The sequence below is a fragment of the Dendropsophus ebraccatus genome, chromosome 4 (genome assembly GCF_027789765.1).
Source record: "Dendropsophus ebraccatus isolate aDenEbr1 chromosome 4, aDenEbr1.pat, whole genome shotgun sequence".
Classification (NCBI taxonomy): domain Eukaryota; kingdom Metazoa; phylum Chordata; class Amphibia; order Anura; family Hylidae; genus Dendropsophus; species Dendropsophus ebraccatus.
The window spans coordinates 88,917,139-88,944,877 of record NC_091457.1 but is presented as its reverse complement, the minus strand read 5'-3'; the positions used below and the strand labels follow the sequence as shown (position 1 = coordinate 88,944,877).

The 27,739-nt window shown below is 40.7% G+C and overlaps 1 protein-coding gene and 1 long non-coding RNA gene across 7 annotated transcripts in view; one reads left to right on the top strand and one right to left on the bottom strand.

Moving 5' to 3' along the window:
* Positions 1 to 26,223, top strand: LOC138788402 (uncharacterized). Its single transcript, XR_011362587.1, has 3 exons — positions 1 to 52; positions 1,477 to 1,570; positions 25,908 to 26,223. It is a non-coding gene; the product is annotated as an uncharacterized lncRNA (long non-coding RNA).
* ZNF536 (zinc finger protein 536) overlaps positions 1 to 27,739 on the bottom strand; it is a 724,961-nt gene that overhangs the window by 276,113 nt on the left and 421,109 nt on the right. The gene's annotated exons all lie outside the window — the stretch shown is intronic.

Genomic DNA, 27,739 nt, shown 5'->3' with positions numbered 1-27,739 from the left:
CTGAACGGGACGTCCAGCCGGGAACCCCAAAGCAAGCTGGAGTGTGGAGCAGGTACAGTATGCTCCGGGCGGCAGGGAGTTAACAGGGCTGTCATATACATACTTGTAGCGGGATGTCAATCCCGCTGCGAGTATGTATTCTCATAGAAATCCGCAGCGATTATGTATTCTCATAGAAATCTGCTGCAAGTATGTATTCTCATAGAAATCTGCAGCGAGTATGTATTCTCATAGAAATCCGCAGTGGATTTTCAAGGAGAAATCCGCTGCAGATCCGGTATGTCTGTTTGTACCCTTTAAGGAATCCTGCAAATTGGTTAGTATGTAGTACTTTCCTTTAAGGTTGCATTTACATACAGTAAAATAAAAGCAAAATATGTCCGTCTTTTCAATATAACATTGGGTTCTATTGAAGTCAATGGGAAATTGGCCATTTTCTCCCAAGATGTCATATATCTGGGCCCTTATATCTTTTAGCTGCAGTAGACAGACCCATCCTCTTATCACTGATTGCCAGATTTCTTTGTTATTACTATGCATAGTCAGAAGGTGTCAGTAAGCTATAGGTGAGTAGGTTATCTAATATAGCAATGTGCAATGTTGCCAATACCATGACATTAAAGATTACCTGAAATGTCCAATTGCTAAAACTGTTTTTAGGGTGTAGTCAACAGATGTGGTTAAAGGGTTGTCCACTTTCAGCAATTCTATTTTTTAGAAGAGAAACTCAAAAATAACCTAATAAGAAGGTGTCCTGCTGTTGGGACATCCACAGATTAGCTATAGGCTATAGTCACACTGCTAATACAAAGTATAGAGGAAATTTATCAAACATGGTGTGAAGTAAAACTGGCTGTTGCCCCTAGCAACCAATCACATTCCACTTTTTATTTTCCAAAGAGTCTGTGAGGAATGAAAGGTGGAATCTGATTGGTTGCTAGGGGCAACTGAGCCAGGTTCATGTTACACCATGTTTGATAAATCTCCCCCTATGTTTTTATTGGACAGACAGCATTTAACGGCAAATAGCAGTCATTATTTACAGTTAAATGACGGCCGTCCAATAAAAATGATGTGTGAACATAGCCATAGTCTATAAAGGAATGCAGTAGCAAGTGCTTAATTCCCCTGCAGCGCCACCACAGAGGGTAGTGAAATATGACATAGTGCACACTGTAATCAATGTAGTGCATGGAGCTGAGTTCTCCTGAGAGAGAATGGTTCTTTAAAGCTGCTTTCTATTCCAGCTGATTGACACAAGTCATAAACAAGGAACTGCCCATTTAGAAAACGGACAACCCATTAAGTAGCTACTGTATGTGCACGCATATAACTGCTGTGGTTACATCTAGTTCTCTGAAAAGAAGCCATCCTCTGCTGATAACCTCCATTATTTTTTGCATACACAATACACCAATCTGTATTAGAACGCCACCACAAACGAATGATTCTGACAATTGGATCTTGTTGATACAGGAAGGCGTATCAAACAAATAACATCCACGTTACAGAGCAGTTCTGAGAATAGACGTCGAGAACTCCGGCATTCCAGTCACCTCAATTTGAACAAGTAGGTTAATGGCATTTATTAAAGATCTTGATTAATTTAAATTTATCTGAAAATGAAGAAGCAAAAACACTGATTAAAGACAAGAATAGTCTGAGCAACATTATAGCAAAATAACAGCCCTGCATTCTAATGAACTCCCAAGACTTCATCATCTGCAAGCACCCCCCTCCCCAACCAATCCAGCATACTTAAAGTGCATTACTACCATGCCAGTCCATGGTAGACAAATAACAAGGGGGGAGTCAATAAAGAAAAAAAAACAACAAACATGATATTATTTAATAAAAAGCTTGAAGGCAATAAAAAGCAGACAGGAAACACAAAGCAAAAAAAAGAGAATAAACATCATCGTTTGCATCTCTCGTCTTCGAGACCCTGCCCTGGAAATCAGGAATACAATTCAATTGTTTGCACTGTTCACCAGACAAGAGCCTGGATTTATTTCAAGTAGATATCGTGCTGATCGATGTCGAAAGTTATTGCAATAAAAAAGAGAAAACTGCCTTCCGTGCTTACATTAAACTCAGACTTAGAAAAGCTCACATCTCACCAATGTTCTCCTGTTTGGCATGTGTTTTATGCTCGGCACCATAGTCTAGTACATTAGCAATCTGTGCCTTCATTTATCAGCGCTACATTTTGAATTGTATATTTATGGCACTGTGCACTTTTCATAGCTGAAAATTAATGAACATGCCTCTCTCATAACAAACAGGCACCTGTGCGGTAGAGATAGCAATCGGAAACAGATTTATATTTATTAGCGTGTTTGGAGGGTGGAATTTCTGTGAGCCTATAGTGAAACATTGATTAAAATTGGATAATATTCCAACTAAAAAAAGCACAAAAAACATAAAAAATATTCTTGTTTTAATTTATGCTTATGGTTCTTTTGTGTGTAGGGTTGGGGGTTGGGTGGCTTTTTATGTTCTTATTCTATTCCGCTCTGTTTTTCCTGCTAGTAATATTTAAATGTTGAGATCTGGTGGCGATGTTTCAGCCAAATAAACAAAACACATTTAAGGAGACTATATAAGAGACATTGATATGCACTGGTTTCTAAAATGATGAATCAACTGATTACATTTAAAAAAAAAATGGTGTAACATGTCTGAAATCTTAATAAAGGCTATGGTTTTGAGGACCATGCTGGTATAGCCTTGGCATCTTCTGCTAAAAATTTACCTGGCTTTAAATGGTTTTTCTTTGCGTATGTGTTTAAAAACTTTGTTTGCTACTGATAGGAAGCCAACATGTCCAACAGTAAACCTCTTGCCACAAAGATAAACAAAAAAACATTATTCTAAAAGATATTTCCAAAAAGGTTTCTGTGGGAAAGAGGAGTTGGTATATACTTTTGTAATTTTCTTACTAAGCTAGATGTAAGTCCCACTCAGACTCTGAATATAAGGATAATGGGCTAAAGAAGAATGTGACAGAAAAGACATAATAAAAAAAGGTCTTATGTCCTACACAAACAGCTGTACGGTCAGCCTTTAGAATATGAGGATAGACCCTGCACCTCTGATAATGTGTCTGCAGCCTGTGAGATAGATCCTGTACCTCTGATAATTTGACTGCAGCTTGTGAGACAAACCCTGTACATTTAATAATGACTGCAGCCTGTGAGACAAACCCTTTACCTTTAATAATGACTGCAGCCTGTGAGACAGACCGCATGCAAACCACTAATAATGTGTCTGCAACCTGTAAGACAAACCATGCTCCTCTAATAAAGTATATATAACCTATATTAGAATATCAATAATGAATAAATATACACCTTTAAAATCAGGGTCCACAATGAATATATATACCTACATTAACCCCCAAAAAGATTATTCCAAACAACGATTCAATCCAATGAATACTTTATTTGATGAGCAACAACCCGAAATCCTATAAAATACACAAACACAAATGGACAATTTAAAAACAGGAGAAGTCAGGACACATGAAACATGATACATGTGATACAGACCGCATGTAAACCACTATTAATGTGACTGCAGCCTATGAGACAGACCATGCTCCTCTAATACAGTGACTGTAGCCTATAAGACAGACCATGCTCCTCTAATAATGTGACTGCAGCCTATGAGACAGACCAAGCTCCTCCAATAATGTGACTGCAGCCTGAAATACAGACCTCATGTAAATCCCTATTAATGTGACTGCAGCCTGAAATACAGACCTCATGTAAATCCCTATTAATGTGACTGCAGCCTACAAAACAGACCATGCTCTTCTAATAATGTGACTGCAGCCTAAAATACACACTGCACAACCCTATTAATGTGACTGTAGCCTGTGAGACAGACTCTGCACCCCAGAATAATGGTACTACAACCTGGGAGACAGACTGCAAACCTCTGATAATGTGCCCGCAGCATGGGGGGTAGAGCCTTTACCAGTGTTACATGTTTATGTGGAACAGATTATTTGAGGGGAAGTAGCTTGAATTCCTTATTACATAGGCATTTCTTCCACTCCTAGTTCACAACATATAGACTTCCCAGAAGCTCAGCTGAGCTATGTCATCTCTTAGACATATTTACAGGCTGTATCTACCACTAGGCACCCGTGGTCCGGTGCCTACAGCAGAACCTTGCAGGGGGGGCAGCACCACGGAGCAGGGGGAGGGAAACAACTTTTTTTTTTTTTTTTTTTTAGTCTCCCACTTATAATAAGCCACAACTTTCATTCTCAAAGACAAAGTGTCCCTGGAAAAAATTCAAATGTTGGCAACTATGTACACTGTGATGAAAGCAAGGAGCTAAAGTGCTCTTCACAAGCATCATGACCATTTACTTGTGACTAGCTCTGTGATGCCCAAACTTGTGATTGATATTCTGTTGCCTATAATAGGTAGCCAACACATACTAAAGATGTACTCCAACTAGAGGTGAATAATAATAAAATAAACCTGCTGCAGAAGCATGTGCCATTGCCTACCTGTCTGACCCAGTTCTGAAACTATGAAAATTTCAACCAAGCCTCCTGTGACATCAGAGATGATGCCTTGTCATGGGAGAGAGAAGCTGGGGGTAAATACACATTTTCTAGTCCTTCTATTTTCCATTTCCTGTCAGTGTTGATGCACAGAGAAGCCACTAAACTATTGTAATAACACAGGATTGGTAGGTTATATATCTTGGGATGATAGTCTAATTTAAATTTTCTTATACTGGAGTACCCCTTTAAATGCATCTTAAGTGGCAATGTCTTAACTACCACCATAGCAGAGTGGGTCTATAATCTCACAAGGTCCAAGGAAACACTGGGCACCAGAGGCATATTCTCCAGATTTGTTGCTCACTGGCCCAGGAAATTGTTGCTTTTAACACACAGAACATAGTCAAAAACTATGGCAGTGCAGAGAATCCTTGGCACTGCAGAAACACTAAGGATGGCGGTGGACCGACAAAGGCAGCACCATGACGTCACTGTACAATATCCCTGTCATCGGGTCACTGACATCCTAAGGGCACACAATGTCACTTGATGAGGCCCATTCAAATGTTTGCTATGCCAGAACAGTATTTTCTAGTTACGTCCCTGTTGAGTGGCATTACAAGCGTGTGACATTACATTCAACAATCCAACATAATCATAGGAAAGTTAGCCTCCCAAAGAGGTTTTATACAGTATAGGTTATATTGTGGTGTGCCCCTTAAATAGAATGACATTAGTCAAATACCCAGTTTGCCTACACAGTAGATTGCCAGTTCCATTAATAACCCTATATACAGTTAACATGACATATAACCAGGCATATTGTATGTTAAAACAAAGCAAGAAAAAAAAAAACTAGTTTTGCTGAAACATTTCCGGCCGCCTCTGTGACCTTCACAATCGTCTGATGGATCCTTCATGTTCTAGAATACTGAGATGGAAATAAATATGTTTTCACCTATAATAAGTTACACAGCACTAATGGGCTGAACATCATTTATATCAAATTACTTTCCGTATTTTTCATTGGCTGTCAGATAATGTGTTTCTTAGGTCAGGCGCTGGCCTCTTAACATGTTGATTGCCTTACTGAGGCATAAGTAATGTTGTACAGACATAATCTTGCATCCATCTTTAACTAGTGGCGTGAAGGAGCAGGAATCAATTCATAGCTGAACGCTGGGTGAAATCATCAGAACTTGTCCATTTACTGGGACTCGGGAACATTGAATCTGACAGCTGATAAGCTGACGGGTGCCCTTTTCTTAACCAATGTTGTATATTGGCCCCTATTCCAGATTTGACCTTCTTCTACTCCTTATTTATTTACTTTGCATTAAAATATACTTTTCCGAGATTTTAAATAGGAAAACTTTAATAAATAGTTGTTTGTATGCCATAAATTAGAATGATACATTGATATATCCTACCTATATAATCATGTGTACAGGCCACCAATGAGTGACAAAGGGAGCACCCTCTGCTCCAAGGTGCTGACAGAGTACTCTAGGTGTCAGGCTCCTTGTAAGCATGGTGCCTTTTTCTAAATGCGTTTGAGGAGTAAATCCAGTGCATTTTCGGTTCTCTTAATGTAATGAAGAGTCAAAGATGAGAAGTGGTTTAGCGTTTGTGCTGCGCTTTGGCACCCCTCACCACTACTTCCTTCTCCCTCTTCTCCATGAATATTTTCTGCTGGCCAGCCTCCATTATCACTGCTGTCAAGGGCCGCACACGCCATAAAAAAAAAGCACATGCCATCTCTGCAGTTCACACATGCACCGCCTATCCCGTCTACGGTGCTTGCGTGAATGGCTGTTAAAACGGTGCAGGTGACGCATGTGCGCACAGCAATCATGGCAAAAGCGAGCAGGAGACGGCCAGCAGAAAATATTCATGGAGAAATGGGAGGAGGAAGAAGTGGTAAGGTGTGCCAAGCGCAGCACAAACACCAAACCACTACTCCTTTTTAACCCCTTATTACATTACAAGAGCCGAGATTGCACAGAATATACTACTTAGACACATTAACAAAAAGGTACTTTACTCACGTGGAGCCCGACATCTACAGTACACTGTCTGCTCCTCAAGACATTTTCATGAGTTGACAGATTCCCTTTAAAATGCATCACGACAAGGAACTTTAGAAAGTGTTGTATACCAATCTCCTTAGCAGGCAGGTTATGGAGTTGCTGGGAAATTTAAACATGTATCCTACTGCAAAAGCAGAATGATAGTCACCAGTGTTGAGCAAACTTGCCAAAAGTTTGGGTTTAGCAACAATCATCCGAACCCGAACATTTAGCATTTAACCCCCCACGTTTGTAGAAGCTGCATGCTGCCCTTGGGCCGCTAGTAAAACAGGGATCCATGTTTTCCAGGACTCCCTAGGGCTGCATAAAACTTCTCCAGCCACCTAGAGTTAAATGCAGATTGTTCAGGTTCAGACGGACGTTGCTGAACTCAAACTTTCAGCAAGTTTGTTCGACACTAAGGGCGGGTTCACACTACGGAATTCTCGTGGACAATGTCTGCGGAATTCCGTCAGCTGTCCGCCCGCACGGGCACGCACTTTTTCGCCGGTTCCATAGATACCATTCTATGGGCCGGCGTATTCCGCGATCCGCTGAAAGAAGTGACATGACACTTCTTTCAGCGTATAGCGGAATATGCCGGCCCATAGAATGGTGTCTATGGGGTCGGCGGAAAGGCGCCCAGATGTGCGGGCGGACAGCTGACGGAATTCCGTGGACATTGTCCACGAGAATTCCGTAGTGTGAACCCGCCCTAATAGTTACCCTTTAACTCTGCATTACATATATCTATAAAGTTACAGTTAAGTGTGACATATAAAAAATGGATACGGCACTGGTTAAAGGGCTAATTTCTTGCACCACGATCTATAGATTTTATTGGTACCATACCTGGTGTACAATAAATGGGCATTATTTCAGCCTTTATTGAGGGAGAGGTTTTGCTATATTTAAAAAAATATTTATTGATATGTTCCCCAGTGGACTATTACAAGCAATCATTAGATTGCATATATTGATCAATGCTATTCCATTGCATACTATCAATCAGTGTTATGAGCACCTGAGGCAGACGCTAAATTAAGAATGCTGATTTAACAGGACAAAGGTAAGTATTATACATTTTTATGTCAGAAACTTATCAGTACCGCTTATGTCCTATACTCCCATTGAGTATAAGTGGTTAATGACAGGCAGCAGGGTGATTGCTGCTGCCTGTCCTTATGCCTGGCTCCTGGCACATTAATGTGAAGGGGGTTTTCCTGTTGAGTTAAAAGGGGAGGTCAAAGTCCATTATAAATCTACAGTGTTGTGGACATTGTTGAGCAAATCATGAAGGTCTGCAGTGAAATCTGCAATGGTGGATTAATAAATAATAGATTTTTTTTTTTTAAAGGTCATGTCCAGGAAGCAGAAAATGGCTTAAACCTTCTGCATCTTGGAGCTCACTTCCTGCATTTCCTTGTCTCAAAGTATGCCTTCTGAGACAGGATGGGGCAAGTGTATATACCAATCAGTGGCAGTATTGTGCAGCTATTGGACATTTTGTGCAGGCCTGGCTTTGCTCACACGTGATGATCACAATAAACACCCACTTCCTCCCATATCGGAAAGTATAATTTCGAGATATGGAAATTCATAAAGTGTCAGGAGGCAGAAGCTATGTTCTGCTCCCTGTACAACCCCTTTAAGGCTATGTTCACATAACGTTTGTTTTTGTAAAAGTACGGCCATTGTTGTAATTGGCAACAAGGGCCATACTTTTCACGAAAACATACGTTGCCTATTCCTCTTTGGGATCCCAGGCGGAGCGTATACACATAGTATACGCTCCGGACGGCATCTCTCGTGGCGCCGCAAACAACTGACCTGTCAGTTTTCTGCGTCCGCTATTCAGTGAATAGCGGACACAGAAAACCATGTCAGTGCACACTGTGGAGCGAGCGGATACGACCGCTCACTCCATAGCGTGCAGTGGAGTGTTCTGATGCGGGCGCGCCCGGATGCGCCCGCATCAGAACACTGCGGCCTGAAAGATCATCCGGCTGGTACTGCAGTACTGGCCGGGATGATCTTTTCAGAGACCAGAAGTTCCGTTACCCGGCCGGGTCACGGAACGGACGGTCTCTTACGCCATGTGAACACGGCCTAAGTTTGCAAACTCTATACTGAAATCCTATCTATAGATAGGTACCATTGAGCTTTTTCTTCTTGTCATAATGTCAGACACCATGATGGAAACCCAATAGACTCCATTATAAGGCTATGTTAACATACGGCATTTTTTTCTAGAAGCAAGTAATTAGACAGTCCAGCTCACCCAGCCAGTGCACGACCATGAAAACCAGGATATGTAAAAACGAAGAAGCATGGGTCAGCACATCCAATAAAAGCTTTGTCTTTATTTCTTAGTCCATTAAAACGACATATAGGCAGATACAAAAATAGGAAAGGTACACAACTAACGTGTTTCTGGCTATAAGCCCTTAATCATAGATCTATGAAATAAACTGCACTAAGTTTTTCACTACAAGTTGTTCTGCGGGAAATTTGTCAAATAGCTGATTTTGTACTCCGGTCAAGTACGTACCTGCTGGCACACAGGACTTATCGTCTGGTGGTGGTGCCGCTAATATACAGCTGGACTAGATAGATAGATAGATAGATAGATAGATAGATAGATAGATAGATAGATAGATAGACAGATAATAGATTAAAGGTAAAATAAATAAAATAAACTAGATCAAAGATGGACAAAAAGAAAGAAAGGCACCAAAACAATAAAATGAAAAGTTCGTACTAGCAGTCACATCGTGATGAAGGTGTACAATAACTTTAATATGAAAAATAGAACCACAGCACTACAAAAATTGTGCAAAAACACATTTATTCATCTATGTACCCGCAGTTACATAGATAGATAGATAGATAGATAGATAGATAGATAGATAGATAATAGATTAAAGGTAAAATAAATAAAATAAACTAGATCAAAGATGGACAAAAAAATTTCTACAGATAATAAATGAAAGAATGAATGAATGAACAGATGATAGATCAATATATAGATACCATAGCTATTATAAACATCCTGTTGAAATGATAGAAGCTAAATAAAAAGGCACGCCAAACGTCTATATTTTGTTGACTCCCTTACTATAAAGTATAGCAGTCGGTGTCCTTTGTCATGAGGCACTATGATACTGAAGTGTTAGAGATAAGGAGCCGAAGCATCCTATCATAGTGCAGTAAATGTCAGCCAATGACAGCATACGTTAAAATGATCTTCAATATTTTCATAGAAATTATGATGCAAGGAGAGGCTAGCACCATCCATCCTGTGTACAAATAACATGGCATAATGAATGCAAATCCAATCAAACACCAACCGGCTGCTGTTTTATCTGAAGACTATTTTACTGGTTCCAGGTCATCTGACTACCAGGCAAAGTGATTTTATTACCCACACCAGTCATGATCTAAACCGGAGCAAAAGCTTCTGTCGTAGCTGACAATGCGTAGCTACAGTACTGGAAATGCCAGAACTTTTTATCTCTACATGTATTTCCTCTGTGTAGAACAAAAAAGTATTTCTTTTGGATTATCGTATTTAGAAGTGACATTACGCATTGGCATGTCCTTATGGCATGGCTCCTAGAAGGCATTCAAAAAGTGATATTTATTTAAACTTGACATACTTCAGAATTCAATAAACATTTTAGAGAAAAAAATGCATGCAAGCAACATACCTATATTCAGACACAATGACATGCCAGTCAGTACATGTTAGCTTCAGAACACAATACAAAAAACAACTTCAAAATAGCTACCAATCAATTGTGTTTAGAAGAAAGTTTCAGGCCGGTATACATGTTCGTTTGACTTCTAGGTAAGGGTTATGATAGGAAGGAAGGAAGGAAGGAACACATCTGCCCTTGGGAAGAAAGAAAGAAAGAAAGAAAGAAAGAAAAGAAAGAAAGAAAGAAAGAAAGAAAGAAAGGAAAGAAAGAAAGAAAGAAAGAAAGGAAAGAAAGAAAGAAAGAAAGAAAGAAAGAAAGAAAGAAAGAAAGAAAGAAAGAAAGAAAGAAAGACCACATCTGCCCTTGGGCTTTGTCTGGTCTTGTTGCCTAAAGCTAAAAAGTTACCCTTTAATATCTTAAAGTGGCCTGTCACTGTTAACATTAAAATTAATTTGGTTTTAGAGAATTTTACATTGATGGCCTGTTCTGTGGCCCTATCGATGTCTGAATGGTAGGGTGCCAACACCCTGCACCCTAACAATCAGCTGTTGGTCGCAGCTTTAGTTTTGGCATATCCACACTGAATGGCTGGAAGAAGTTGGCTCCATTCATTGTGTAGTGTAGGTGCCAGGATAATGCAGCTCAGCTCCCATTCACATACTGTGGATGGGCCCTCAATGTAATATGCCCATAAACCCTCTTTAATGGACAATTTAGATTGGTTCCAAGCCAAGTGAAAAGGGACAGGTTTCGGTAAAAGAATATTTACCTCCTTTAGGACCTATTCGAATCTTTGGTGAGAAATAATACAAATGAGAATTTCAAACATAAAAACATCCATAGGCAAAGGCCTTTAGGAAAGGTTGAGATAAAAGACCATGAATCATCGAAACTGCACAATGCTTATTGACACAGCAAAATGCTGGGAAGGCTGTCACGATTCCCGGTATTATTTAGAACAATAGGGAGATTTTGTGCAATTCGACAAGTACTCTGCAATTTTCCAGTCTGCTAGCTGGCCTTAAGGCTAACTGTACAAATTTCCTATGGTTCCCTATTCATATCTTTCCCATTTTCGGATATGCTGAAATTTCCAGGGTCTACAAGAAGAAAAACGAATTCCAAAACTCATCAAAGATGAAAAGGAAAGTCTGACTTGTAAAGAACTTACTAGGGTTTAGTGGGAGATATATGTACGTTCATGTATGTATGGACAGCAAGGGGAACAGAAGAAGGATGGGAAAGCCTTGTGAGATAAATACACAACAAAGCCTCATCCACTGTGTGCACAAAGAGTTAAGACAACAGGATAAGAAGCCTGAAATTGCTTGATGTAAAATGATTTTCTATTACAATGCTGCTCTTTGTGAAAATGACCTTTTCTTAAATCAGTTACCGAAAAACAGTCACAAAATTCTCCTACTGAAAAAAAGAGCCATTAATTCCAAAACGTGCGACCAACATTTTACTCCTCTCTTAAACAAAGGCCATTGTTCAATGATTTTACTGAACACCATTTAAATATGTGACGTAATGGCAGCTGATCTATACATTTAGATAAGCACTGGGATTTCTTTCATAATTTCCAAGTTATTTCAAAAACAGAAAAGCTCTTTATAAGGAACGAAAATCAAAAATTCCAGAGGGTGCCAGCTTTGTTTTCAGCCTCGAAACTTTGAAAGATTCTTCCATTAGATTTTTTTCCCCCATTGACTAAAAAAGTAACATCAGCCACATGGAAATACTAAGCTAGTGTACAATGTGTGTGTGTGTGTGTGTGTGGGGGGGGGGGGGGGGGGGGGGTTAAAAAATAACATCTCACTTTCTTAAAAAATTATATATGTGAGAATTGGGGTATGATAATGTAAACCAACCCCCTAGAGTCCCTTCTATTCTGTTCCCATATTATCTATGTAAGACCAAATATCATCAGAGAAAGCAATTTTCTACAAAGTCTGATATTTATTCATAAAACAACATAATGTTAAGATATCGTTAATAAATCTGACACCATTTTGTATTACCTTGTGTGGGAAACGTTTGTCTGTTGGCTGTTAAAATAATGTTCTTGAATAACGATCTGTTAATGTATAGATTTTGGTTGGAAACAATGATTTATTGCCATAGATGTACCAACTACGGATCAAACTGGAGGTTAGTCTTGGTCCAATGGATTGAATTTTTGTGTATTGTCACTGTGGATTATTTCCCCCCCAGTCTTGTATATGGGCTGTGGTTGGCAAGAGAACCTAACCCTAATGGCGCAGCAATATTGCACACAGCCTTTAGATGAGAAGGCATGGTAAAACTAAAAAAAATCCCTCTAAAATCCCTATAAAATAATTGTAATGTTTCAATGGGAACTTGGAAAGCTGTGACTGAATATATATTGAAAATGGAATAAGTTGGTACTTACACCCACAAACCCATACTGCACATTCATACTACATACTACAGGATGCTTGGTAATAATAATGTTTTTTTTTGTTTGTTTGTTTTTTTCATATTTTCCACTGACAAAAACAATGATGTCACTAAGAAGAGGTGTGTCCGTGATGTGAAATGTAGTATCAGTGATTATAGTCAATCGCCTCTGACAGGGCTGACTAGTCAGGAGGAATACTGGCACGACACGACTGTACCATAGTCTATTTTTTATCTCGTTCACATTTATAGGATTTACCTATCTGTCCCGCAACAGACCCACTCATTGAGTGCAAGCCAAGACAACACGATTGTGTTAATTAATCTGCTATTGTGAGTAAAGGCACAGCTGCAGCGGTTTCGAAGATATGTAGTCAAAAGCAAACAATGTAATGTTAAGCTTCTGACTGCGTACTCTGTTACCAATGGATGTTTATGAGATGTTAAAATCATAAATCATCCGCCTTTTTTTCTAAATAATAATAAAAAATAAAAAAGACCTTTAAGTCAAATAAGAAAAAAAAAATCTAGACATTAACTGTGCTGTTTGATGACTGAGCTTTGAGGTGCCTCTTTGTTTCAGTCTAAACATCTATCTGAGAGGGAAAAACAGTAGCTGGGAAGTGATCTAAGCAATTAATAGAGTGTTGTCACAAAACCATAAGAATAAAAAAAAAATAAAAAAAAATAAAAATAAAATAAAGAGCAGCGAAAGAGGTAAAAGAAAAATTATTAAAAATAAATAACAAAAATACAGAATTAAAAAATAATAGAATAACAAGGAACAAAATAATTACATGAAAATAAAGAAAAAGAATTACATACTGTAAATACTGAACAAAAACACCCAAATATTAAAACGGATAACAACATGAAAACATGGGAAAATGATGCCGCCTAGTAAATTCAAAGACTGTTAAAATAGACTAAGCACCTTTTAAACAGGGCTTAGCTAATTCAGAAAAATGGTGAGGAGGAACTCGGGGGAAAGGGCCATGTATTCTTCTATGTGATTCAAAACCTTTTTTTTTTTTCTTTCCTCTGGACGAATACATGCATCTCTCAATTGAGGCTTCACAGTGAGGGCCTATTGAAAGGAAAGTCCTGTGGATTTGCTCAGGCAGTGGATACACAAGGAGCAGTTGGCTAGCCAAAATGAAGTACAGACTATTAATAAAAAATAATTTCCTTATTTGTCACGGCAAGAGAATATTTTTTCGGAAGTAAATCTACATGCTTTCTACTGTGTCACTTTTACAAGGTATTATTTTTCTTTCTTTCTTCTTCTTCTTTTTTTTTTTTAAATGCTGAACACTAAATGAGTGTATCCACATCTTTACCACAAATCTTGATGATTTAGACAGATTAAAATCTTGGCAATATATATGAAAAGGACTATATGAAGCAGAGCTGCTAAACGAAGGCAAGTAATGAAGGTTAGAGTAAGAGTGCTTTAGGGAGGGGTTAAGAGAGATTGTTATTGAGTGTTCCATTACTTCTTTATTCATATATAAAACACACACATATATTATATCATGGTATACTATATATACTGCTAATATTGTTGCATTTTATGTTCATTTCTATGCCTACTTAATTTCTATGAGAATGAACATACCATTAAATTATGGCAATGTATGGCAATTATAATGACCTGCCAAGAAGATAATATACATGACCCGTAACCCTATGCACTACTCATTTACTGCATATATACTAAATACTATTCTATGGTTAGTTTATCAGTTAACACCTTTTTGACTACTGAGCAGCGGTATTATCAAAGACAATCCACATATTGTTGCCTTGGAAATAAGTCATGAGAGGGCAACACATAAAAATATACAGGCGTATCCCAGCTGATTGCTATTCAGGAACATTATAGCCAATGAGGAAAAGCAGAGTACTTCCTGACTTTATCCCAGTTTATATTGCTTGCTGTTCCTTTGCAGCCATGTGCAGGGGTACTAACTTACTGTAGGTAAAATGGTTTGCAATATATGCCCACCTTCTCTGTTATTCCTCCCAGCAGGGAAAAGGTGTCTATGTATCTCATAGCCAGTCTAGGAATCCACAAGGCTTTAGGCTGGGCCAAGTCCCAGCTTGCTGAGTGCCAACCTTTAAGAGTCTGTTTAGTCTCGGCCAGTGAATGACTGAGGGCAGAAGTGAGAAGAACACCGGGGAGCGGGGAGAGGTATGTATAAGGTTTCCTATTTTACACTAGGGGCAAGGGTTGCACAGACATTGCTAGCGATGTTCGTGCAGCCCATGCTAAACAGTTATCGAGCCGTGTAATAGGCTCAGTAAATGAGAGGCGATCTAGCAGATCGACACTCATTTACATTAGTGATCGGGCTGTGTAATACAGCCCTAAGACTTAAGCAAACTAAAAGAATAAGACCATCGCTGCAGTATTACCTTTCAGGCATTATGAGACAAAATGAAAATAAATAAATAAATCTCAGTGTACTCACCTACTGGGCCCCTGCTTGTCACTTTTAGTGGCTAGCTGAGTAGGCCATCACTATAGAGATGAAACACATCCCAGCAGGGGCTCCGGGCTGAGTACAACTTTTTTATTCATGACAACCCGAGCACCATGTAAGCTTTTTTTGGTCCCCTAAAGACCCATATAAGAGCTCTCCCGTGTTCCAGTTGTTTAAAGCTGAGTTGTTTTTAGGAGGGGATTATACCTATTGCAAACCTTAATCAACTGAGGTAAAAATGGAATCTGAAGTTCATTTTAAATGGGTTAGCATCACTTTTACAAAATGCCCTTAATAATAGCACTTTAGCCTGGGTCTGATCAATTACCTCCCCCAACCCCTAAAAGTAATAACAATTGTGTGCACAGTGCCTGGTAGCAGTATCTAGAGGCTGCACAATTCTTACTTTCCAGCTATCAAGTGTGACTAATCGGCCGGCAACCTAAAGGCACAAAAACATTGTGTAGGCTGATATGAAAGCAAAAGAAAAAGGAACATATTTCAGGAATTCTTAAAATGTTTGTGTATTGTTGTTTGTGGAAATGTTAGCCATGAAACTGTGTTTTACTCACTTAATTGCTCTGAGTCCGGTTTATATTATACACTTGTTGAAGAATGACGTTACGCTCATTGCAGAAATTGCTAAAACGTAACATATAATAAATCATAAAGTGGTTTGAAATAAGCGGGTATAAGCGAGCGGGTGGCGGGTTTTGTGTTAGAAAGGTCTGCACCAACTGAGTCACTAAAACATTCTTGTTCAAAGGACTTTTTACTAGGCTACAATTTGTTAAGCGAGATTCCCTGACGGACGCGTTTTATATGCAAATATATGTTTTTAAATCCTACGGAGTTTCTCTCTAAATGCTAAGAAAAAAATATAGTCCCATCCAGTTAATGGTGGCTGACAGAAACAAATAAAGATCTATAGTAAAATCTGCTCGCTGCCACACTGGGCCCACCACAGTCGAAAAAAAATACTTTAAGAAAAAGAAAAATCCCATAGAATGGATCTGGCCATAGACTACACCAGATGTACAGTATGGTTAATGCTGCAATGGTAAACAGTGGCATTGATCAGTAGCACAGTTTTATACCCATGCAGTGGCGGATTAAATGTACCCTGGGCCCTGGGCTGACCGCCCACCCTGCCCCTCCCCCCCTGGTCAATCCGCCCACATTATAATCCACTACTGCTTCCCCCCCCCCCCCATGCTGTCGCCAATAGACATAATGTTTGGTCCCTTGCTGCATAGAGGATGTAAGGAGAGGAGGGTGCTGATCTTATAGGAGAGGTCACAACAGCACAGATGATGTCAGGAGAGGAGGGTGCTGATCTTATAGGGGAGGTCACAGCGTCCCAGCAGCACAGAGGATGTCAGGAGAGGAGGGTGCTGATCTTATAGGGGAGGTCACAGCAGCACAGAGGATGTCAGGAGAGGAGGCTGCTAATCCTATAGGAGAGGTCCCAGCAGCACAGAGGATGTCAGGAGAGCAGGGTGCTGATCTATAGGGGAGGTCACAGCAGCATAGAGGATGTCAGGAGAGGAGGGTGCTGATCTATAGGAGAGGTCACAGCAACACAGAGGATGTCAGGAAAGGAGGGTGCTAATCCTAATGGTCCCCCTCCCCCCCCCCTTATAGATGGTCCCCCTCTTCCCCCTTATAGATGGCCCAACTCTTCCCCCCCCTTATAGATGGTCCCCCTCTTTCCCCCCCCTTATAGATGATCTCCCTCTTCCCCTCCCCTTATAGATGGTCCCCCTCTTCCTTCTCCCCCCTCCCTTATAGATGGTCCCCCTCTGCCCCCTTTATAGATGGACCCTCTCTGACCCCCCCTTATAGATGGTCCCCCTCTGCCCCCCTTATAGATGGTCCCCCTCTGCCCCCCCCTTATAGATGGTCCCCCTCTGCCCCCCCCCCCCCTTATAGATGGTCCCCCTCTGCCCCCCCCCCCCCCCGTGCACAGCAGATAACACAAAAAAAAAAAAAGAACACAACTCACCTTCCGTCTGTTCCCCCGTCAAGCCTCTCGCCTCCTGGTCCCCCGGCTGTCCCCGTCTGATGTGCGGCTGCCGGGGGTGTCCCGTCCTATCCCCAGCAGCATGTGCATCAGAGAGCTCCCCGTGCGCCGGAAGTCACAGCCACAGGTGCACGGGGAGCTCTCTGATGCGCGCGCTATCGGGGATAGGACGGGACACCCCGGCAGCCGCGCATCAGCCGGGGAACAGTAGAGAGACTCAATGGCGGATTATAATGTGAGCGGCGCGGCATGGGCCCCCCCGGAGCCTCGGGCCCCGGGCGGCCGCCCAAACCGCCCACATTATAATCCGCCACTGTACCCATATGGCAAACATCCATGCTCCCATTACCTTCTCTCTGAGTGTCAAGTCAAGTGGATTAGCGTAAATGCAGCTTTGCTCTCGTTTGCATCAGGGGCCGTAACTGCAGCCTTAGGTACAAACTCAGATTTGATGCAAGAAATAGTGGCCACCACAGTGGAACTGTGGCAGGTGCCATTGGAAGTGTTGATATTCAGGTGTGATATATAAGGTAGAGCATTTAGGTTACAGCATTTGCAATCACAATGACTGAATCTCCAAAGGATCGGAGAAAAGGTTTCTAGTTATGAAATGAAGTTGGTTGAATTGGGCATTAAACAGTTGTAATTCCAGAACAGGATAATGTGTACAGAACCTAAACGTACAGAGCCGTAGTTCTCACTAGGCATTGGTGGTCCAGTACCTAGCCTGAGACCTAGCAGGGGGTGTCACTTTCTAAAAAAATGAAAGCTTTTTAGTTTTTTTTTACATCCTCTCCCCTTCCTTCTCCTGGAGTTATTATTAAAAATCAGCATTTTTGGAGGGGTATATCCACTGTCCTCATGGCAGTGGTGAAACAGCAGCATGAACCTATCTCTGTTGCTTCTCTCGCCATGCTCTACACACAGTTGCACCAGAGAAGGAACATCCACCTCTTTCTCCCCTGACCCGTCAATTTATTGTGTTTTTGGGAATGTCCCGAACAACCACCGACAGATGATGTCGGTGGTGATAGGGGTCGGCTGTGATGGAAAATCAAGTCTGACCACTTTATTCAGAGCAAGATAATTCCCCTGTGGGCGGAAATGATGGCCAGACAATAGTTTGCCCATCAGTTATTGAAAGTGTATGGCTACCTTACAGGTTAATTCTGCTTATTTACTACTGTACTAAACCAAACTCAGTGATAAGAAGATAATAGCAGCCAGAGAAGGAGAGGGAACATCAGCATATTATTTGGAAGTACTGTAACGTCCAGATTCCTCTATCATACTCCATTCCCTCCACACTTCTCGATTCCCTCCAGTTGCCTTTATTCCCCTCCAGACCACAATACTGTACCACAAGCTTGGGACAGTCCCTGAGACAGGGTGGAATTTATTAATCAAACCTGGTGGGCTGGGGAAAAGCCAGAGGGACCTGGTGACACGTTGTTCGGGTCGTTCAGAATTTTTAGCCCATATAAAAATAATTCAGATTCTGTATGCCGTATTTATACAGAGCAACATTTTTTTAATAGGGTAGGAGTGCCCTTTGAAAAAACTTTATAATGATTGAACATTGTCTGTTAAGTACTGGGTACTGCTATTTGACAGAAAGAGCGGATAAAAAAAAAAAAAAAAAAGATAAATCACTGTGACAGATTTAGTCATGAATCACTACAGCCAGAACCTTTTTCAGGGCTTTAACTTTAAATAGACAATTCTTTGAAGAAAAAAAAATCTCAGTAAGACATAATAGTGAAAATGTGTCCTTTTGGCCATATGATCGTTACCCCCCTCCTCACTATTGGCTGGTAATAAACAGCTGTATACAGACAAGACTCACCAGTGCTTGCCAGTTAGTCAATAAAGCCCAGCAAGCGGCACCCATTGTAGTGATGTTGTGAGCCCCTACCCAAATGGCTCCTGGCTGCTACTTAGCTTCAATGCCCACTGCTAGGGAAGTTTGTAGATCTCAAGCAAACAGGAAACAGCGTGGACAATATTCCATATCAGAGAATGAAAGGCTTCATATGGAGCACAGTTGTAACAGCTGAGCTTAGGGAAAAAAAACTCACTGCTTTGCATTTAACTGAACCTGATACAGAGGAAAATCTCCGCCATGTTAAATATTGTTTTTACTATGAAATTCTGTTTATTATCCTCTGAAATCACAGCCTGCCAATCCAAACACTTCTCAGCGTGATAAGACCGCCATCAAAAAAATTAACTTTTTTTTTCCATTTTTTTTTTTACAGAACAAGCCATGATGTGCTTACAATAATAACATGTTTACAGAATAATATATTCCATGCATTTAAAAATGAGATTTCAGCATACGTAACCGTAGAGAGAGGGCCAGGAAGAAAAATAGACAAAGTGGATTCTTCCACACTCACTGTCCTCACTACTGGTACAAACTGGATCTCTTTACTCTCCTAGGGAGGAGGGAGGGCAAGGAATTTATAACCATAAATTAAATAGCAAGAATTTCAAGTGTCTCTATATTGTGTGTGTGATTGTGCACTGTTATGGCTGGTCCAAGGCAAATGACAGACTTGATCAGCTGTAATGTGGAAGAGACGGTATCATGTATCTGCTGTGTAAACAGTCCAGGTGAAAGTGGAAATGACTTGAATGTCATTGGGTAATTTGGTAGGGAAAAAAAACTAATTTTCAGAGAATGGGGGACTTTGCACCTTATGTCACTTTAATACATGCAGGGGCACTTCTGCCACAAGGCCACTTCCAGTGTTAGTCTAAATTGGCGTCCCCTGCAGGCATCAGCACTACTAACTAGGGCCCCCTGTGCCTGGCTGTTTAGCTGTGAGCGCTTGTAAGGAGCATGCACAGTTATATGATGTGGCACTGTCATTGCAAAGGCTGCCTACTGGTAAATTACAAGCTGTCTACTGGTGGATTACGTACAGGTGAGATGCCTACATAGAGGAGGGCTGTCTGATAGGGCAACAACTACAGGGGGGTGCTTACATGGGAGTGGGCCACATACAGGGGGATTACCTACTTGGGCGATATTATTTACTGGGGGGGGATTACCATAGGGACCACTTACCTACAAAGGGGGTACCCAAATGAGGGGCCACCTACAGAGGGATGCCTACATGGGGGGCCACAGACTAGGTCTACTAACTACTGGGGGGGTGGGGTGGAGGTTTGTTGCTACATGGGGGATACTATCTACTGGGGGCCTACCTGCAGAGGGAGACCTACTACTATATGGCATCTCTGGGGGCCTAACTAGTATATGTAAGATCGGGGAAACCCCCATAACCAGAAGTCACACAAAATGTGACAGGGTGATTGAAGAAGCCACACTGTCGGGAAAAAAACAGCTGATCACGTATGCAAGTAGAATAGCATTACAGCTACAGCGCCACCTATCGGCAACATTTTGTGCTAAAATTTTTATTATTTAATAAATGGCGAGTTTGTCATCTAAAGAACGTATTGTTTTATTTTCATCTCATTTAGGGGAGCAGAATGCTTTCCATAGCCCTCTCAGTCGGGGATGTTTAATGTCGCTGACCTTGTATATAATTTATATAGAGAGGAACATAGATGGGATAGGGATACATCAAGATTGTATCCTATACAATTGTATATTATACAATATCATGCAACATTTACTGTCTTCCATCATAGGGCACAGCATAAACTACTCTGTAAACTCCTCTCTATATTGGGGTTGCAGGAGGTTGTTGCTATAACTCGAGGTATAGATCATTGAGAGTGACTGGGTGACAGGAAAATGCCATACTTGTAAGAATCCCAAAAAAATGCAGGAATATGAGCCTTTCTGGGCTAGTTTACATTAAGTCAATATTTCCTTCTACAGCATGTGGCCTTGACTAAAAGTCTAGAGTGATATAACCCTGTGCTGTCATTCATCAACAGCGGTAGATATCCATTGGATAGTGCATGCAAAACTATTATATTGAGCTCTGATTCCAAGTGAGAAACAGTTGTGTGAGATGGATCATGTGAATGATCAAATAGTCATCAATGAAGTCATCCTGCTCCCACAGACAGAGGGCGAGGGGGCATAACAGTGCAGTCTTCTCCCCACTAGTGTGAACACTCAAACACCCAACTGATCAAAACTTTTTACCACAGATTTTGGCTATTCTGCTTTCCTGGCAATCCAAAGTGTTTTCTGCTTTGAATATATGTATAATAAGTAACATGCCACTTATCTCTGTGTATTTAGAACCAATGTGTGCCACAGTTACAACTGTGCTTATTCCCATTAAAAACAATGGGACACATATCACACATGGTTTTCAAACTTATACTATTGTAAGAATATGCATAAAAATCCACCATTTAAAGTTATCCTTAGAATCATGCTTACCATTCACTGGACACTCTCTAATTCAGTGATCTTCAACCTTTTTTGAACCGCGGCACACTTTTTATACTTAAAAAATCCCGGGGCACACCACCAACCAAAATGGCACAAAATGACACTAAAACAGTACATATTATACATATAGTTAATAATATAGATTCTAAATGTATTTATACTAACTCAGTGTGAAACCTGGGCCTATTTTCTTCTCCCCCCTGTGCTTCTCTCCACCATACTTCTCCCCGCTACTTCTCTCCTGTGCTTCTCTCCACCATACTTCTCCCCCCTACTTCTCTCCTGTGCTTCTCTCCACCATACTTCTCCCCCCTGCTTCTCTCCTGTGCTTCTCTCCCCTGTGCTTCTCTCCACCATACTTCTCCCCCTACTTCTCTCCTGTGCTTCTCTCCACCATACTTCTCCCCCCTGCTTCTCTCCGCTGTTTCTCTCCCCCATCCCCATGTTTCTCTCCCCCCTGCTTCTCTCCCCTGTTTCTCCCCCATCCCCAAGTTTCTCTCCCCCATTGTTTTCTCCTGTTTCACAGGGGCACCATAGTTTAGGGAACTTTCCCCGCGGCACACCCGACCATGTGTCGCGGCACACTAGTGTGCCACGGCACACTGGTTGAAAATCACTGCTCTAGTTTACATGAGGATGTTTAAAATTCCATGTTAAATAGAAAGGCATCCACTGGACAGTGAGGTGCTTAAGCGTGGAATTTTACTATAAATCTATTGCAAAGGATTCCATTCTACTGGATAAGAAAAACATAATGATCTTAGTGTTCTCCAAAAAATGTAAAAATGACCAGAAATACTTTTAAGTCCCCTCAGATGAACCCAGCTTAAAAGCACAATACGATAAAGACAATCATCAGTCTGATATTCGCCTACAATGACATAAACCCAGTCGTTTGGAATGTGTTAAAAGAAGTTTACTGTACACTTTTATTATTATAATGTCACGTGCCCCCCACCCCTCCCTCGCCCACTCCTCTCAACCCCCCCCCAGCCCCATAAAAAGCTGCATACCATCCCCAGGCCCCGGTGCAAAATTTTGGCTCTTGCAACAAGGAGCAGCTGGGCCAAGCTACCAGGGAATGATAATGACCTTCGAAATCTGCTGTTAGCTCTACAACAATAGGGAGATCAGTCTACTGGAAAATTGCGTTCATCAGCTAACTCTGCTCAGTTACTAATTGACATTGCCAAATATTTTAAGAACAATTGGAATGCACAAAAAATGAAGATCTTAATCCTCGGGTTTCATTTTTTTCTTACTTTTCTCAGTCTACTGAGGAGATGTCTATCGTCAGACTAAGCGGACGTTGTCATTAATCTGTGCGCTTCAGTTGTCACTCACTCATTCCTTGCTCCCTCTGTGCCAATAGCCATAAATAGAGGTTAAACTATATGGTTTGTTTGGGAATTTTGTCTTGGTTTCTGGGATGCTCATGATTTGTTTTGTTTTTAATCAATTTGCTTTAGCCTCCACATAGCGTGAGGGGGTGGCCATGTTGTAGGTGGAATCCACAGAGCTAAACTGCAGCCAATGAGTATATTTGGATGATGTGACATCACTGGCAATACTATGAGAAAATCAGGCTACATCTTAGTCTTCCCATAAGATGGAACAACCAATGTGTCGCTGCATAAAGGGGTGCTGTTTTTACCAGCAGCAAAGTTTTATGCTGTTGTTCCCTGTTATGTGTCATTTTATTCTTTAAACACAACAGCAACAGGAGGTCCACAAAGAAAAGCTTTTTCTGTGGTGGCTTTTGGATTGCACCTTTACATGCAGGGGGAAAACAGATGAACCCCTGTAAGCCACAGGCCAATATAGCCAATCAGGCTAATAGTTCGGCTCTCTGACCAATATTATCTGGTGGCTCCATATCTAACATTGTTCATAGAAAGCAACTGACCAATTCATAGCTGGCATAGTTTCTAAAATATTGTTTTGCGCTCAGTACATAATGTTGTATTGACATTAATTTTTATTTTCCATAAAAAAATTTTTGCCATGGTTTAAATACTATTTTCCTGTAAATTGCGCTATCACAGTAGAATAACATCCTTTTTGCCACAGTTTTAATGGATTTGCGGCAAAAAATGAAGTTTTTTTCTGGGAATGCACAATTCGCTGTAAAACAGTGGCAAAATAGTGGCAAAACGCATAATTAACGCAAAATGAACATCATATGTGAACACAACCTAAATAGAACCTATCATAACTACCATTAGTGGTTAAAGGGGTTATCCAGCACTACCAAAACATGGCCACTTTCTTCCAGAGACAGTCCCACTTTTGTCTCCAGCTTGGGCGGGGTTTTGCTGCTCAGTTCAATTGAAGTGAATGGAGCTAAATTGCAAACCGCACCTGAACTGGATTCAGGAGTCGTGTTGTCTCTAAAAGAAAGTAGCCATGTTTTTGTAGCACTGGATAACCCCTTTAAGCAGCTACTTCCTTGTGTCATGAGGAAGTGGTGGGCAGCAGGTATCGGCAATGGTGGAAAGCTTTTATTTTTTTATAAACTCGCCTGGACAAGGAGGATGTGTGGTGGAAGCCATGCCACAAGGGCCAATTATACGCTCCTTAAAATTTGTCTTTACCCTCTTTGCAGCATTGTCTGGAGAGAGTTTCATTGTTTCAGCTAGATGTCTTTGCTAAGATTCCTATACATTACTTGGCAGAGAAAAGTCTCACCAAGATTCGGGCGAGTGGAGAGGATAGCCAAAAGACACCAGCGATAGTGCAGATAACAACATGACTGTCATGTTTAGGACTTGACTCCAGACTGCACTAGTTACTTATATATAGGCACTCCTACACCGTCCTTGCCAGGGCCCTCAGACATGTAATACTGCTTTAGAAAGAATAACATCAGGTAACAAAAGCTTTTGCTGGCTCTCATAATGAAACTTACTGTGGAGATCACTTGGAGAGCCGGGAAAAGCGAAGGGTTTATGATGAACTTATTCTGCTCCTATCATGTTAAGAGCACTAGTTAAGGAAAGGAATTTCATTGCTTAGGTTTCTTAAAAACATAGTTTCTCAGGCCCTTGTGACCTGGCTTTCAAAAGAAACACAAAGTAAAAGAAGTGATACCGACGGGCGGTTTCTTAAGACGTCCTTCAGAAGTTGAGAATTTGTTTTGAGTTTTAGTAATTCCTGGTATTTCATTTAGCTGGATATGTTTTATTGTGGCATTTAATTAATGCTGTAGATTACGCACTTAAAAAGGCGCAGTTCTAGCATAAAAAAATGCCGTTTTGGAAATTAGTCGTTAAAGCCAAATTTATACCCAAGGAACCTACGCGGAGAATCATCAATATTTACTAGGCAAATGAACTTGGAGACAGAGTGGGGAGTACGGCACTGTCCGCCGAAATTAACAAGGTCCCAGTACTGTACTAACACAGTAAATATTATGAGCTGGGAACTTTTCATGAGACGCAAGGAAGGTTCACATTTGTTAGAACTTTTTGAACTTCATTCTCTTGAGAGTGATAATGGCAGATCCCAACTAGTGCGACTTTAAGAAGTTGATCGGTCTAAAACAAGATTAGTGGAGTTGGCCACAGGTCTGCAATAAATGACCCTTCTACTTTAGCAGACATAGTATCTGTCCTTCAGACTTCCTAATGTATACTTTGCGCTAGATCTGCATGCTTTTCTGCATATCAACAAGGACAAAAGTGCTACACATGCATAGCAGAAAGTTCATGTGAGTGGTAGAGGATCTTTATGGCTTTGGCAAGCTCAAAGGGGTTCTCCATCAATGTAATGCATCATGTGCTCATACATTTTTTTATGCCTTCTGTAGTAGTTTGGCCCGATCTCAGGGACCATGCCCATAAAGTACATGTAAGTCAATGTAGGTGTACAGAAGGTGAACTTTAAAGTTGGTTCAAATGTGTTCAAAGATGCAGAGGAGGGATGTTCCCTAGTGCAGAACCTAAGTAGAGAAGTATCCAAAGGCCCCACACAAGTAGTAAAAATGTCTAATAACCTTTTTGCATTGCATTGCTAATGGGCAAGTATTGGAATGATAGACTACCCAGTATTTATTAGTGGTGTATGGTAATTGTCTTTGATGAATGAACTGCAGATTTTTGTGGGAACTATATGGAATTATTATGTGGCTTCTTAGGCATTATATTAACTAAAATAATGAAAACAATTGTCAAGGAATAGTGGGTCAGTTGGCTTTTTGTGTTGCCCAGGGTTCAGTTTTCCTTGCACCACTTGAAAAATGTATTTCTTTTTAACATGCGATATTTTTTCTGTTTTATTGTTCCACTTTTTTGCAGTATGAAAGTGACTCTACTTCAGAGACTCTACTCCAGCCTTCTACAGTGTGTGAACCTGCCCTATAATGTCAGCCAGTCAACATTCAGTCTCTTCTAGAAATGTGGACAAACATCTATTATTCAGGACTTCAGTATTGCAGTTGGCATCTAGAACTTGACCTGAACCCACAATGATGCCCTTTATAGATCTGTTTGAGATTATCCATCTCTAATTTCTACGAGGTCATATGTCACATGGGAAGGAGTGAAATCTCCAGCTGTAGCTACTATAATGTATAAGGCAGAGGATATTATCATGACACCCGATCCACAGTAGCAGCCACTACCATTCAGTCAGATGGTTTACTGTAATGTTCTATATCTGTGGGCTGTCTGCCTCAACAACAAAAATAGAATGTATTTATTATGCAATAAAACAGTGAAATGAATACAAAGACATGTGTAAAGAATATATCTATACATATGGTGCAAAACTGCGGGTCAGCGGCAGCATATGTTCATGTGGTGAAATACATATATGTTTATATATAGGCGAGATGGGGAGAGAAAGAGAGCAAGAGAGAGAAATACACAGATTGGGAAAGAAAAGTGAGCAAGAGCATGAGAGAGAGAGAGAGAGAGAGAGAGAGAGAGAGAGAGAAAGAGGATGTATAGATAGATATAGATGGATAGAGATAGATAGATAGATAGATAGATAGATAGATAGATAGATAGATAGATAGAAGATAGATAGATAGATAGATAGATAGATAGATAGATAGATAGATAGATAAATAGAGAGATAGATAATAGCCAAAGCCAGAAGTGGATCTAGTAGATAGATAGGAGATAGACAGATAGGTAGGTAGATAGATAGATAGATAGATAGATAATAGCCAAAGCCAGAAGTGGATCTAGTAGATGGAGATGTATGTGTCCTTCCTTTCTATCTCTTCTTTCCACCTCCACTTCTGGATTTGGCTCAAAAATGTTAATATAAGGACTGTTATGAGCTGAAGATTTACTCTTTTTCTATGTTATACTAGCAATCTATGTGTGTAATCATATTACTTCAGTTCTCAATGTTTTTTTGCTCCAGTATTACTAGAGAAGAGCAGACTGGATTTAACCCTGGGGTGGGATTTAAAGTGTCAAATAGTAGTGACGGAAGCCTAGAGCTCCTGTACACCATCAACCACTGATAGTCTAATAGTAGACAGATCAATCTACAATGTCTTTAAGGGTTTTTCCAGGACCTTAAAGGGGTATTCCTATTACCTTAACTTTTGGTAGGTAATAAGGAATGCAAAAGAAAGCAATTTGCAAATGCAAAATTGCTTTCTTTTTAAAACCCTTGGTGTCCCTGTATTGTTGATAGCTCATCGCCTAGGTTCCCATTCCTGTTCTGTTATCTGCTCTGAGAAGCCAGTGGGTTGTCCAGACCCCTGGGAGTGATATGTATAGTTTTATTCTCCTCTAAAGTTCCTGGAGACATGTATAACCTCTGAGGGAGACACAGCAAAGTTGGGCTGATTGAATGCTGTGTCCCATCACCGCACAGCACCGCTGACCCCTCAATCTGTACCAGGAAGTAGGTGGGGATGCAGAGGTGCTTAACTGAATATTCGGCAGATGGGGATAACCCTTTAAGGGTATATTTACTATAGGACCCTAGGGGCCACATACTCCACTGTATGCTAATACATTTGGTTGCAGTAGGTAAACAGAGGCCTAGATGAAGCAGCCATCTGCAGTGCCGTTACCCCGCTACCTCTGCATCCATGACCTGAAATAAAAACCCAGGAGAGTAACAGAATCCTGCAATGGTAATGTGTGGTCCTGGTGTGCTGGTA